Consider the following 13,007-nt stretch of genomic DNA (forward strand, 5'->3'; position numbering starts at 1 on the left):
TTTTTCAGGGATTTGAAAGGGTTGGGTGTTCTGATCTAATCTACTTCTGCTTTAGGGGGTTCCCCAGCCCAGTAACACTGTGGTTCTTACAGATTCATAGAAGTACTGCCTTAATGGTCTTAGACAAGATCTGGAATTCTCTGAATTACCAGGCAGAGACTCTTGCTCTCTTGTCTTACTTTCTTCCAAACATAGAGTCTCTTTCTCTGTTCTGAGTCACCTGAAGCTCATAGTGGAGTGACACAAGTACCCATGTGGCCACTATCACTATTATTGCACTGGGCCTGACCTAAATCCAGGACAGCACTGGGTCTTGCCCAAGGTCTGCTGTAACCACTCCCTGGCTACTGTCTATGTTTTTGCTCAAGGCCTAGGGGCTCTATAATCAGCAGGGGGTAAAGCCAGTCAGGCCTGTGTCATTCCCTTCAGGGCGGTAGGTCCCCCAAGTCCTGGGTGGGTCCATAAGTGCTATTCAGGAATCAGGGACTTAAATGAAAAAACTTAGAATTCTACCTGGTATTTTACTGTCGTGCAGCTGAGCTGTCACTCACCACACAAAAGGCAGCCCTTCCCACTTTTCCCTCCCCTTTCCGAAGGCAGAGGAGCCTCACCCTGTAGCTACCAACCACCCTTGGCCACCAGGAGTACTGCCAGACTACCACTGATGTTCCCTTTAGTCCCAAGGTCTCTTAAATTAGCTGTAAACAAGGATATTCCATTGAATTTCCCAGACGAAGAGAGGAGAAAGAGCCCAAAACTGAGAGAGGCATATCAATGATATACAGTGTTATGGGCCCACATTAGTACCCAGTGAATCAAGAAGCAGATCTGATGAGGGCTATTCTCGCCAAGGTCCCCTTTGCCATTGTAGGTACTAGTTCTTACTCTACTAGTTCCCGTAATAGTTCTCTTGAGAGCTAGTCATTTAAAAGAGCCTGTCACTTCCCCCTGTCGCACTTTTGCTTCCACTCTCTTGTCATGTGACCTCTGCATGCTGGCTCTCCTTCGTCTTTTCCCATGAGTAGAAGCAGCCTGATGCCCTCACTGGAAGCAAATGTTGGTTCCAGGCTTTTTGTGTATCCTGAGGAACCATGAGCCAAATAAGCCTTTTTTTTTTTTTTTTTAATAAATAAATAAACAAAAATAAATTACCAAGCTTCAGGTATTCCTTTATAGTAACACAAGACACATACCATGCGGGAAATTATTTTTTTATTTCTTTTGTTTCTCCTATAAGGAGAACAGGTTTTAAAATCAACCAGATCTAATTAGAAACTCATGTTCTTGTTATTGCCTTATTCTTATGATTTGAGTAGGTAATGTAATGTTTCTGGGTCTCTATTTTTTTCTCTGAAAATTAAAATTAAAATATCCACCCTTTGAAGTTTATTTTTGGATTAATTAGAATACATATCAATACCTTGGCACACTATGTGGTAATACTGGATGTCAGTTAATATTAGACAATAATGGTAATGATTAGGCCATAATTTGCTGATCCCATGTTAGAAGAAATATACATTATATAAATTTATACTGAATTGTTGATTTACTTCTATGGTCATTTGCACTTAAAAGATAGAAATATTTTATCCAATTAAATCATTGATATATTTTTAAAAGCATTTAGGAGGATTTTTTAATGTACTAACTAAAACTTAGTTACAACATATATGTTTCAACTACCTTTAATATTAATATAGATAAATTATATAAAACAGATAAATTATAAGCATTAAACATATATAGTGGTTAATCAGGCTCTGACTGGATTTCTCTCTCTTCTTCCCTCAGGAACAAGTATAAAGACTCCATTGAATATATTTGAAAATTAAATATGTAGGTATTTTAAGTTCCTGGATATGGAAACTGTAAGTAAACCTTCTCCATATATTTATATCCTTGGAAACATAAAAGTGTAAGGCAAAATTATATACTATGTTCTCTACCAAAATGTTAAAAGATGGCCTTACTCTGCATTCAATCAGGTTAATGTAAAATTTAATAACATAACCAAAACATAGCAAGGTAAAATTTCCAAGATGCTGGATAGAGAGGGTCATCAATAATCTATTTGTAATTGATGCACAGTAAACACATATATATTAACTAAACAAGAGAAAGAATGAATAACAATGTTAACACTGCTTTTATTTTCCTGCCTTCCTTTCTTCCTTCCTCCCTCCTTCCCTCCCTCCCTTCCTTCCTTCCACTTTCCTTCTTTCCTTCCTTTTTTTCTTTCTTATTGATTGATGCTGTTGACATTATCTACTTTTGAAATGTATCACATGTCCTATATGCAGTTTACAAATTAATAGTAGTAGCAAAAGTGGTAATCTACTTAACATCCTACCTACCCAGGATAAAACATAGTTAATTGCCTGTATTTCAGGGGCTCCTATGTGCCCTTGTTTAATCATATTGCCATCTGTCTCCTTCTTTTCTTTGTACTGTTTCTAACTATGTGCATATCCTTAATAGCATAATGGTTAATTTTGAAAAACATATGACAAAGACAAACCTAGTTGCAAAAGAGAATGACAGTATCACAGCTATTAAAAGACTTTTAAAAGAGTCCATGAGAAGGTAAGCTGAACAGAGTCTCTGGATCATAGTCTGATTTCATCTCTTTTGAAAGTTTCAAAGAAATTCTTGGAAAGTCAGTGGGTAAGGACATAAAAGGGTTCTGAGAAACATATAGCTTAGCAAAACTGGGACATATGACAGGCCTAGAATATGGGCATAGTATTGAAATTTCATAGGTAATATGGAGTCTCCTGCTTCTAAGCTCCAATGTCCTACCTCCTGCTCTTCAGTATAGCTCAGAGCAGACATCCGTGCAGGAGAAATGAGAGCCATGAACTGATCCAAGCAACAGGATATAAACAACAGAGTAGGAACTTCATTAACAAAAGGTTAGATAAGCCAAGTGAAGATATGAATTTGAGTCAAGCTTACCATGGCATTTTGTTCTGAGGTTACAAAGCTAGTACCTACAATGGCAAAGGGGACCTTGGCAAGAATAGCCCTCATCAGATCTGTTTCTTGATTCACTGGGTACTAATGTGGGCCCATAACCCTATATATCATTGATGTGCCTTCGTCAGTTTTGGGCTCTTTCTCTTCTATCAGTCTGGGAAATTCAATGGAATATCCTTGTTTGCTCTCCTCTTTATGTAGTCCATGTCTTTTGCTTTCTTGTCTGTGTTCTAGTTCTGGAAGAACGCACCTTTGGTGGTGTTTTAAGAAAAGATGTATAGGAGATAATTTTCTCAAGAACTGTGCGTGCTTTAAAGTATTATTTGACATTTGCCTTTATTTGGTATAGAATTTTCTTCATAATTTGAAACACCAATATCTCTGTTATTCTAATGCTGCAATTGGACTCACTCTGATTCTTAATACTTTATATATGATCTGTGTTTTTATAAATCTCTCTCTATAAACTTATATACTCTCATTTTATCATTGGTGTTTAGAAAATCTGCAATGTGTAGACCTATTTCCATTCATCATGCTAGGCACTCACCCTGGCAACTGTAGTTCTATAAAAGTTTCTCAAATTCTTTCTCTGATAAAAATCCCTTCTTGATTATTTCTTTTCTGTCTTTCAAGAACTCCTCGGACTATTGTACTTCTTTCTTTTTCATCTACTTGATTTTTAAATTTCATTTCTGGGAAATTTTCTCAATTTTATCTTCCTAACCACTTATCAGATTTTTTTTTTTTTTTTTGATGGAGTCTCGCTCTGTTGCCTAGGCTGGGATGCAGTGGTGCAATCTGGGCTCACTGCAAGCTCCACCTCCTGAGTTCACGCCATTCTCCCGCCTCAGCCTCCCGAGTAGCTGGGACTACAGGGTAATTTTTGTATTTTTAGTGGAGACAGGGTTTCACCTTATTAGCCAGGATGGTCTCAATCTCCTTACCTCGTGATCTGCCTGCCTCGGCCTCCCAAAGTGCTGGGATTACAGGTGTGAGCCACCAAACCTGGCCCAGAATTTTATTTTCTATTATGATAATTTTAAATTGCAAAAGCTTTTCCTTATTCTCTTAATGTTTGTTTCTTTAAATCACCCTATCCTGTGAAATGGATAAATTGCCATGTCTTGTCTCACTGATAATGCTAATCCTAATGCTCTGCTCTTTCTTTTGAATATAATTCCTTGTCCTCTAAGATTAATTATGTTTTTTGCTTAGTTGCTTGTTCAGGCTCCTCTATAATTTACATGTTATATGCTTTCTTAAGTTGTTTGATTATACTTTATTGTTTTCTCATATTTAAAAGTCTGAAAAGAGTTGACTGAGAGTCATGGATAGGTGTGTAGGGGTGTGTGTGTGTGTGTGTGTGTGTGTGTGTGTGTGTGACGGTGTTCTCAATATAATCTTGTTAAAGACTACTCTGACTAGGCTTTTTGTTGTTCTGGTGGTGGTAGTGTTGGTAACAATCAATGTCAATATATTTAAGTCTTTAATCTTGGTCCCATGAATTCACCAATAAAATATTTTTTAGTTTCTGCTGGATTGATTCTGCATCCAGGATTCTGAGAACCTGATGAGGGCATAGGGCTTGACCTCTGAGAATTCGCTATTTGATATGAATAAGGTCACTTGTTCCCTTTGTTTTCTCTCCAATACTAATATTCTCACATGCATCTAACAGTCCATAGTTCCAAACACTCTGCTTTGCCCTCTAACCTGGAGACAATGTAACTTGTGACCTATTTTTTCTTGTAGAAGGGGCAAAAACTAGCTAGCCATCTTTCTTACTGCCTGTCTTTGGCTCTTGCTCATGTTGTGGACACCCTGAGGTTGGTTGTGATCTCGAATGAGAACTATTTTACCCTTAAGGTTGTGAGTCTCCTGGAGCCAGTAGCCCAGCCAATACTTCAGCTCACTTCCATGCCATCACCTTTCAGTGTACAGTTGGCCTTCTGTATCCTGCAGATTCAATCAGCCTCAGGTCAAAAATATTTTTAAAAATAAAATAATGGTAATACAAGAATAAACAGTAATATAAATATGAAACAATACAGCATAAAAATTATTTGCATAGCCTTTACATTAGATATTAGACATAATCTGGAGATGATTTAAAGTATATGGGAAGATGTGTGTAGGTTATATGCAAATCCTATGCCATTTTATATAAGGCACTTGAGCATCCACAGATTTTGGTAACTTCAGGGGTCTTAGAACCAATTCTCCAAGGATACTGAGGAATAACTCTCTATGATCCTTCAGGTGCCATGCCTGGGACCAAGAGCATCTCAACAGAGGAAGCTAAAGTCAGTCCTCCCTCAGATAACCATGCTATCCTGCCAAGATTATTCTGGAGTGGCAACCTCTGAAGCAGTTCCCCAGAGTCTTAATTGGGGAAAAACTTATCTAAGAAACCCCCTTTCTCTAGGAATCGGGCCCAGAAAAGGGAAAGATGTAGACATAAATATACTTGATAAACACTATCAGAGCATGTACTGTCTACCAGGCATGGTTTTAAGCTCTTTATATTCAATTGCTTTGGCACTTAATGTTTACAACCGTCTTATAAGAAAACAACTTAAAAGGTAGGTGTTACTATAACTAATATCACGGATAATCATGGGATTGATAATGAGGAAACTGAATCTCAGAAAAATTTGACTCAGGCCATGGGTGTAATGAGTAGTGGGGCTAAGATTAGATCCTCATTCCAACAACTTTGCATACTGCCTCCAAGCTTATCGCTACTTTGTTTTTTCTTTTTTGTTGTTATTTCTTTACTTTATATAAGTCTTTATATTTTTTAAAGTTTTTTTATTTCCACAGGTTATTTTGGAACAGTTGGTATTTGATTACATGAGTAAGTTATTTAGTGATGATTTGTGAGATTTTGTTGCACCCATCACCCAAGCAGTATACACTGCACTCAATTAGCAGTGTTTTATCCCTCGTCCCCTTCCTACACTTTCCCATTGAGTTCCCAAAGTCTATTGTGTCATTCTTATGCCTTCACACCCTCATAGCTTAGCTTCCACTTATGAGTGAGAACATACGATGTTTACATTTCCATTCATGAGTTACTTCACTTAGAATAATAGTCTCCAATCCCATTCAGGTTGCTGTGAATGCCATTAATTCATCCCTTTTTATGGCTGAGTAGTATTCCATCATATACGCAAGCGCGCGCGCGCGTGTGTGTGTGTGTGTGTATGGGCATTTGGATTGGTTCCACATTTTTGCTAGATTATATAGAGAACACCTCCCATACATATCTACTTTGACCCAATTTCTCCCACAATACTCTCCCTTCCACTTTTTGCTGAGACTCACCTACCTTATATCAGTGGTCTCATCATTCAGGCCTATCACTTGTTATCCTAAGAGTGAATGCACTAAGAAATCGTTTTCCTTTTCTGACAAAGCCAGGTTCTTATGATTACTATCTTGCTAAAGAAGTCCAGGAAGTCAACTGTGAAACCCAAAGCTGAACAAAGGTCTGGTTTTTAGTAATATTCACCCTCATCTTTCCTCACACAAAGCCTTAGGAACGGAGGGCTTTAGAGCAAATATACAGCAAGTTACATATCTGCAATTATTTATTCTTATGATATTAGATAGAGAAATAAAAAATAGTTGACTCAGAATGGTATAGCATCATAAACACCATAAGGGAATAGATATTTGAGATGGAGCATGTGATTAAGTTTGAACATGGGTTAGGGAGAGAGCAGATTAATATAATTCTCTCACAGCTGATAACAGATAATTACTATCTTGCTAAAAGAGGAAGGGAGAGTATTTTGAAAAGTTCATAGCTAAGTAATGAAAAAGGAGTGTCTAGTCAATGGTGAGATAATAAGCAAGAGAAAGAGGCAGTAGGCATATCTGGCACATTCAAGATACTTAACAATGGAAGAGAAGATAAATTCACACATAGAAAATCAGGTGCCGAACATTGTATAAATTCAAATGTGTTCCGACAAATAAATGTTTTATATCTGAGAAAAACAATTACTGACAAAAATAAAATCTGGTTTTAAATGCTCAGCAGCTGCAAACCTAATTGCTCTACTTCAGTAATTTTCTAATCATTTTCCTCAAGTTTTCTATATATCATTTTCCCTTTAAACACTTGTATGTTTAAAAGGGGCTTGTTAATATACGAAGCCATGTCAGAACTGGTAGGAAGGAAAGGTCAGAAATTCCTATTGGCTTTACATTGCAATGTTAGTTTGTTCAGATTTTTCATGATGCTTAGTGAAGCACCAATTTAAAAGACTAATGAGAATATTTATAATTTGGGCTTGACATTATTGTACTAAAGTTGACTACTTAATCATCAAATTAATTTTATGATTACAACCATAGTATTGCACAATGTTTATGGTGTAAACATTTGGGGACTTTTAACTATAAAAATGCTTAATATCTCTAAACTGTTGCAATGTGTAAATAGTTATCAAATTTAAAAGGTCTAAGAAACATGCCAACAGCTATAAAATAAATATATACTCGATATAGTGCTACAATGTGTACAGCACAATTGCCTTCATAATATCATTTGCCCTTGGATCTCAGTTGTGTTTTACATATTTGATGTACCTTAAAACTCAGTGGTGTCTCAACAACAGCTGGCTTGGGCATGAGGTGATAACAGTAACATTTCACGACAATTATGGTAAGAACAGCTTTCATGAAAGGTTGCTGCCTGAATTTAGCAAACCCCTAATGAGTTCTTAACAGCTGGAATTTACCATCCTATTATTAAAGAGGAAGAAAAAACCACACACACACAAAGGCCAACCAAACAACAAGAAAAAATCTAAATTGCTGAACATTCTGTGGACAAGTCCATATAATGCTGTCCAACCAATAATGGAACCAAAGAATGTTTTTCTTCTTTCTTCTTCTTCTTTTTTTTTTTTTTTTTTTTTGAGACGGAGTCTCGCTCTGTCACCCAGGCTGGAGTGCAGTGGCCGGATCTCAGCTCACTGCAAGCTCCGCCTCCCGGGTTCATGCCATTCTCCTACCTCAGCCTCCCGAGTAGCTGGGACTACAGGCGCCCGCCACCTCGCCCGGCTAGTTTTTTTGTATTTTTTTAGTAGAGACGGGGTTTCACCGTGTTAGCCAGGATGGTCTCGATCTCCTGACCTCGTGATCCGCCCGTCTCGGCCTCCCAAAGTGCTGGGATTACAGGCTTGAGCCACCGCGCCCGGCTGCTTCTTCTTTTTTAAGTTTCATTGAAGCCTGAATTATCACAGACAGATTTTTATCCCCTTTTCCTTAATCAATTTCAGCCTAATTAATTATTCGGTCCCTAAGTCTTGTTACATTAGTTAGTCTGCTTATTATTTCCACAATCAAGAGGCTGTATATTAATGCATTTTCTTTCCATTTTTACCCCTTTTATTTTTAGGTGACACAATGATTGTACATATTTTTGGAATACAGTGTGATATTTCTATAAGCATGGTAATTAGCACATCCATCACCTCAAAACAGACTCACAGGCCAACATTTATCATTTCTTTGAGTTGTGAACACTCAAAACTCTCTCTTCTAGCTTTTTGAAAATATACAATACATTATAACCATATTTATCCTTCTGTTGTTGAACACCAGAACTCATTCCTCTTATCTACCAGTAATTTTTTATCTGTTAACCAACCTCTCCTCATTCTCCCCTCCTAAATACTCTTCACAGCCTCTAATACCCACTATTTGATTCTTTACTTCCATGAACTCATTTTTTTATCTCCCACATATGAATGAGAATGTGCAATATTTATCTTTCTGTACCTGTCTTACCTCACTTATATATTCCAGCTCATCCATGTTGTCACAAACACAGGATTTCATTCCTTTTTATGACTCTCTCCCTTTCTCTCTCTCTCTCTCTCTATATATATACACACACACAATGGTATACAATTAAACCATAAAAAGGTATATGTGTGTGTGTGTGTATGTGTATATATATATCACATTTCCTTTATCCATTCATCTGTGTATGGACATTTAGATTGATTTTTACATCTTAGCTATTGTGAATAGTGCTGCAATAAACATGGGGGTGCAGGTACCCTGTTTGCATACTGATTTCCTTTCCTTTGGATATATACCCAGTAGTGTCATTGCTGTATTATATGGTACTTCTGTTTTTATTTTTTGAGAAACTTTCATAATCTTTTCCATAGTAACAGTACTAATTTACATTCCCATAAAAAGTGTGTGAATTTTTTTTTTCTGCACCCTAACCAGCATTTGTTACTTTTTGTCTTTTTAATAACAGACATCCTAACTGGGGTAAGATATCTCATTTTGGTTTTGACTTACATTTCCCTGATGATTAGTAATATCAAGCATTTTGTTTAATATTCCTGCTAGCTATTTGCATATCTTCTTTTGAGATATGTCTATTCAGTTCCTTTGTCCAGTTTTTAATTGTATCATTAGTTTGCTTGCTGTTGAGTTGTTTTGAGTTCTTTATATATTCTGGATACTAGTTCCTTGTCAGATAAATAGTTTGCAAGTATTTTCTCCCATACTACAAGTTATCTCTTCATTGTGTTGTTCCTTTTGCTGTGCAGAGATTTTTGATTTCAATATAGTACCATGTGTCTATTTATATCTTTGTCGCTTGTGCTTTTGAAGTGTTAGCCTTAAAATCTTTGCCTAAATAAACATCCTGAAGAAATTCCCCTATGTTTTCTAACAGTTTTAAGTCTTTGGATCTTGCATTTAAGTCTTTAATCAATTTTTATTGGATTTTTGTCTAAGGTAAGAGATAGGAGTTCAGTTTCATTTTTCTGCATGTGGATATCCAGTTTTCCAGCATCATTATTAAAGAGACTTTTTCCCATTGCATGTTCTTGATGCCTCTACTGAAAATCAATTGGCTGTAAATATGTGGATTTATTTTGGTGATTCTTTATTCTGTCCATTGGTCTATGTGTCTGTTTTCATGAGTATCATGCTGTTTTGATTATTATAACTTTGTAATGTATTTTGAAGTCAGGTAGTGTCATGCCTCCAGCTTTGTTCTTTTTGCTCAGGATCGGTTGGGCTATTTGAGATCTTTTGTGATTCCATATGAATTTTAGGATTGTTATTTCTATTTCTGTGAAAAATGTCATTTGTATTTTGATAGGAATAGCATTAAATCTCAAGATCGTTTTGGGTAGTGTTGGCATTTTATCAATATTAATTCTTCCACTCCATGAGTATGGGATATTTCCATTTGTCTGAATCCTTTTGAATTTCTTTCATCAGTGTATTCCAATTTTCATTATAGAGGTCTTTCGCCTCCCTGGTTACATTTATTCTTAGGTATTTTTCTGTGGATATTATAAATAGGGTTGCTTTCTTGATTTTCCTTTTAACTAGTTTGCTTTTGGTATATAGAAACTTGATTTATTTTGATATGTCAGTTTTATATCTTGCAACTTTGATGAATGTGTTTATCAGTTCTAATAGTTTTTTTTGCTGGAAATATATATATAATCATGATATATATAATCATGATTATATATATTCATATAATATTCATATAATCATGAAATCTGCAAAGACAATTTGTCTTTCTCTTGTCCAATTTGGATACATTTTTTAGCCTTAGAAGTATTATAACATTACTATTTGCTACCCTATTATACAAGACAATGCACAAAATAAGAATTCTATAAATGTTTGACTCTTTGATTAATTATTTAATGTTTCCTGGAATGCCCTTTCTTCTTTTCTTTTGTTGGGTAACTTCTATATTGCCTCCAAGTCTACAAAGTTCAAGACTTTCTCTTTTTTGCAGTTCTATTTGTCCTGAGAATGCTTCAGAATATTAGTTTATAAGTTTCTTGATTTAAATTTGTTTGTATATTCTTATTCTGGTGTACAGTTTTAATTTTTTCTTTATATTCAATTTTATAACTTTTAAAATTCTTTTATGTACTTTTGTTTTTTAAAATGTAAAACATACATGGTTTGAAATTATAAAAGTAAAAAATGTATACTCAGAGAACTTTCACTCATAGCTCTATGGCTTACACCCTGTTCCTTCTTAATCTCACATCTTACACAGTTTACTGTTTTTTGTTACGTTTCTGATTTATGCTCATAGAGCTTCAATTTGCAAAAATAAGCAATACATTAAAATATTATTCTCTCCTCTTTCTTACACAAAGAGTAGCACTCTATACATTGTATTTTGTACCTTGATTTTAAAATTTAACTATATACATTTTTATTCTGTTATTTTCTTGAGATGAGCTCTTGCTATAGATGGAATTTTCCTTAAGGTGGACTGTAACTTCTGGCCTCATGTGATTCTCCCATCTCAGCCTACCAATTAGCTAGGATTAAAGATGTGTGCCACTGTGTCTGGAATTGGTGGATTCTTGGTCTCACTGACTTCAAGAATGAAGCCACGGACCCTCACAGTGAGTGTTACAGTTCTTAAAGATGACGTGTCCGGAGTTTGTTTCTTCTGATGTTCGGACATGTTTGGAGTTTCTTCCTTCGTGTGGGTTCGTGGTCTTGCTGGTCTCAGGAGTGAAGCTGCAGACCTTTGACGTGAGTGTTACAGCTCATAAAGGTGACGTGGACCCAAAGAGTAAGCAGCAACAAGATTTATTGCAAAGAGCAAAAGAACAAAGCTTCCACAGTGTCGAAGGGGACCTGATCAGGTTGCCACTACTGACTCCGGCAACCTGCTTTTATTCCCTTATCTGACCCCACCCACATTCTGCTGATTGGTCCATTTTACAGAGAGCTGATTGGTGCATTTACGGTCCCTGAGCTAGACACAGAGTGCTGATTGGTGTGTTTACAATCCTTTAGCTAGACACAAGAGTGCTAGACAGGAAAGTTCTTCAAGTCCCCACTAGGTTAGGTAGATACAGAGTACTGATTGGTGTATTTACAAACCTTGAGCTAGACACAGGGTGCTGATTGGTGTATTTACAATCCCTTAGCTAGACATAAAGGTTCTCCAAATCCCCACTATACTCAGGAGCCCAGTTGGCTCCACCTAGTGGATCCTGCACTGGGGCTGCAGGCGGAGCTGCCTGCCAGTCCCATGCAAGGCCCACACTCCTCAGCCCTTGGGCGGTCAATGGGATCGGGCACCATGGCACAGGGGGTGCTGGGGGCAGGGCTCGAAGGGGAGGCTCCAGTCATGCAGGAGCCCACAGTGCCGGGGTGGGAGGCTTGGGCATGGCAGGCTGCAGGTCCCAAACCCTGCCTCACGTGGAGGAGGCAGCTGAGGCCCCGCGGGGAATTCGAGTGCAGCGCTGGCAGGCCGGCACTGCTGGGGGACCAGGTGCACCCTCTGCAGCTCAGCTGCTGGCCTGGGTGCTAAGCCCCACACTGCCTGGGGCTGGCGGCTCTGAGTGCAGGGCCCACCGAGCCCATGCTCACGCGGAACTCGCGCTGGCCCACGAGTACCACACGCAGTCCGGTTCCCCCCTACGCCTCTCCCTCCACCCCTCCCAGCAAGCAGAGGGAGCCAGCTCCGGCCTCGGCCAACCCAGAGAGGGGGTCCCACAGTGCTGTGGCGGGCTGAAGGGCTCCTCAAGTGCCGCCAGAGTGGACGCCAAGGTTGAGGAGGTGCCAGCAGCGAGGGCTGCTGGCATGTCATCTCTCACCACCACACCTGGCTCAATAATGTATTTTAAAAATCGTTCCATATCAGTTTGTAGAAATTTTCTCTATTCCTTTTCATGGCTGCATAAAACTTCATTTTGTGGGTGTACTATAGTACACTTAATAATCTTTTATTTTAATAAGTGGGCGTTTTTTGAAGATACATTTTGCTACTAAAATGTTGCTTTAACAACCATATAAACATGTTTGTTATGCATTGTCAGATATGTGTCTTTAAGGTAAGTTTCTAGCAATGTTATTTCTGGATCAAAAAGTAAATGCATAGGTAGCTTTTCTAGATATTACCAAATTCTCTTTGAAAGGGATTCCACTATTTTGGCACTGTCACAAACAGTGTAAATGAATGTTGATTTTTGCACCAATTAACC

This window comes from Macaca mulatta, chromosome 1, assembly GCF_049350105.2.
Source record: "Macaca mulatta isolate MMU2019108-1 chromosome 1, T2T-MMU8v2.0, whole genome shotgun sequence".
NCBI lineage: Eukaryota > Metazoa > Chordata > Mammalia > Primates > Cercopithecidae > Macaca > Macaca mulatta.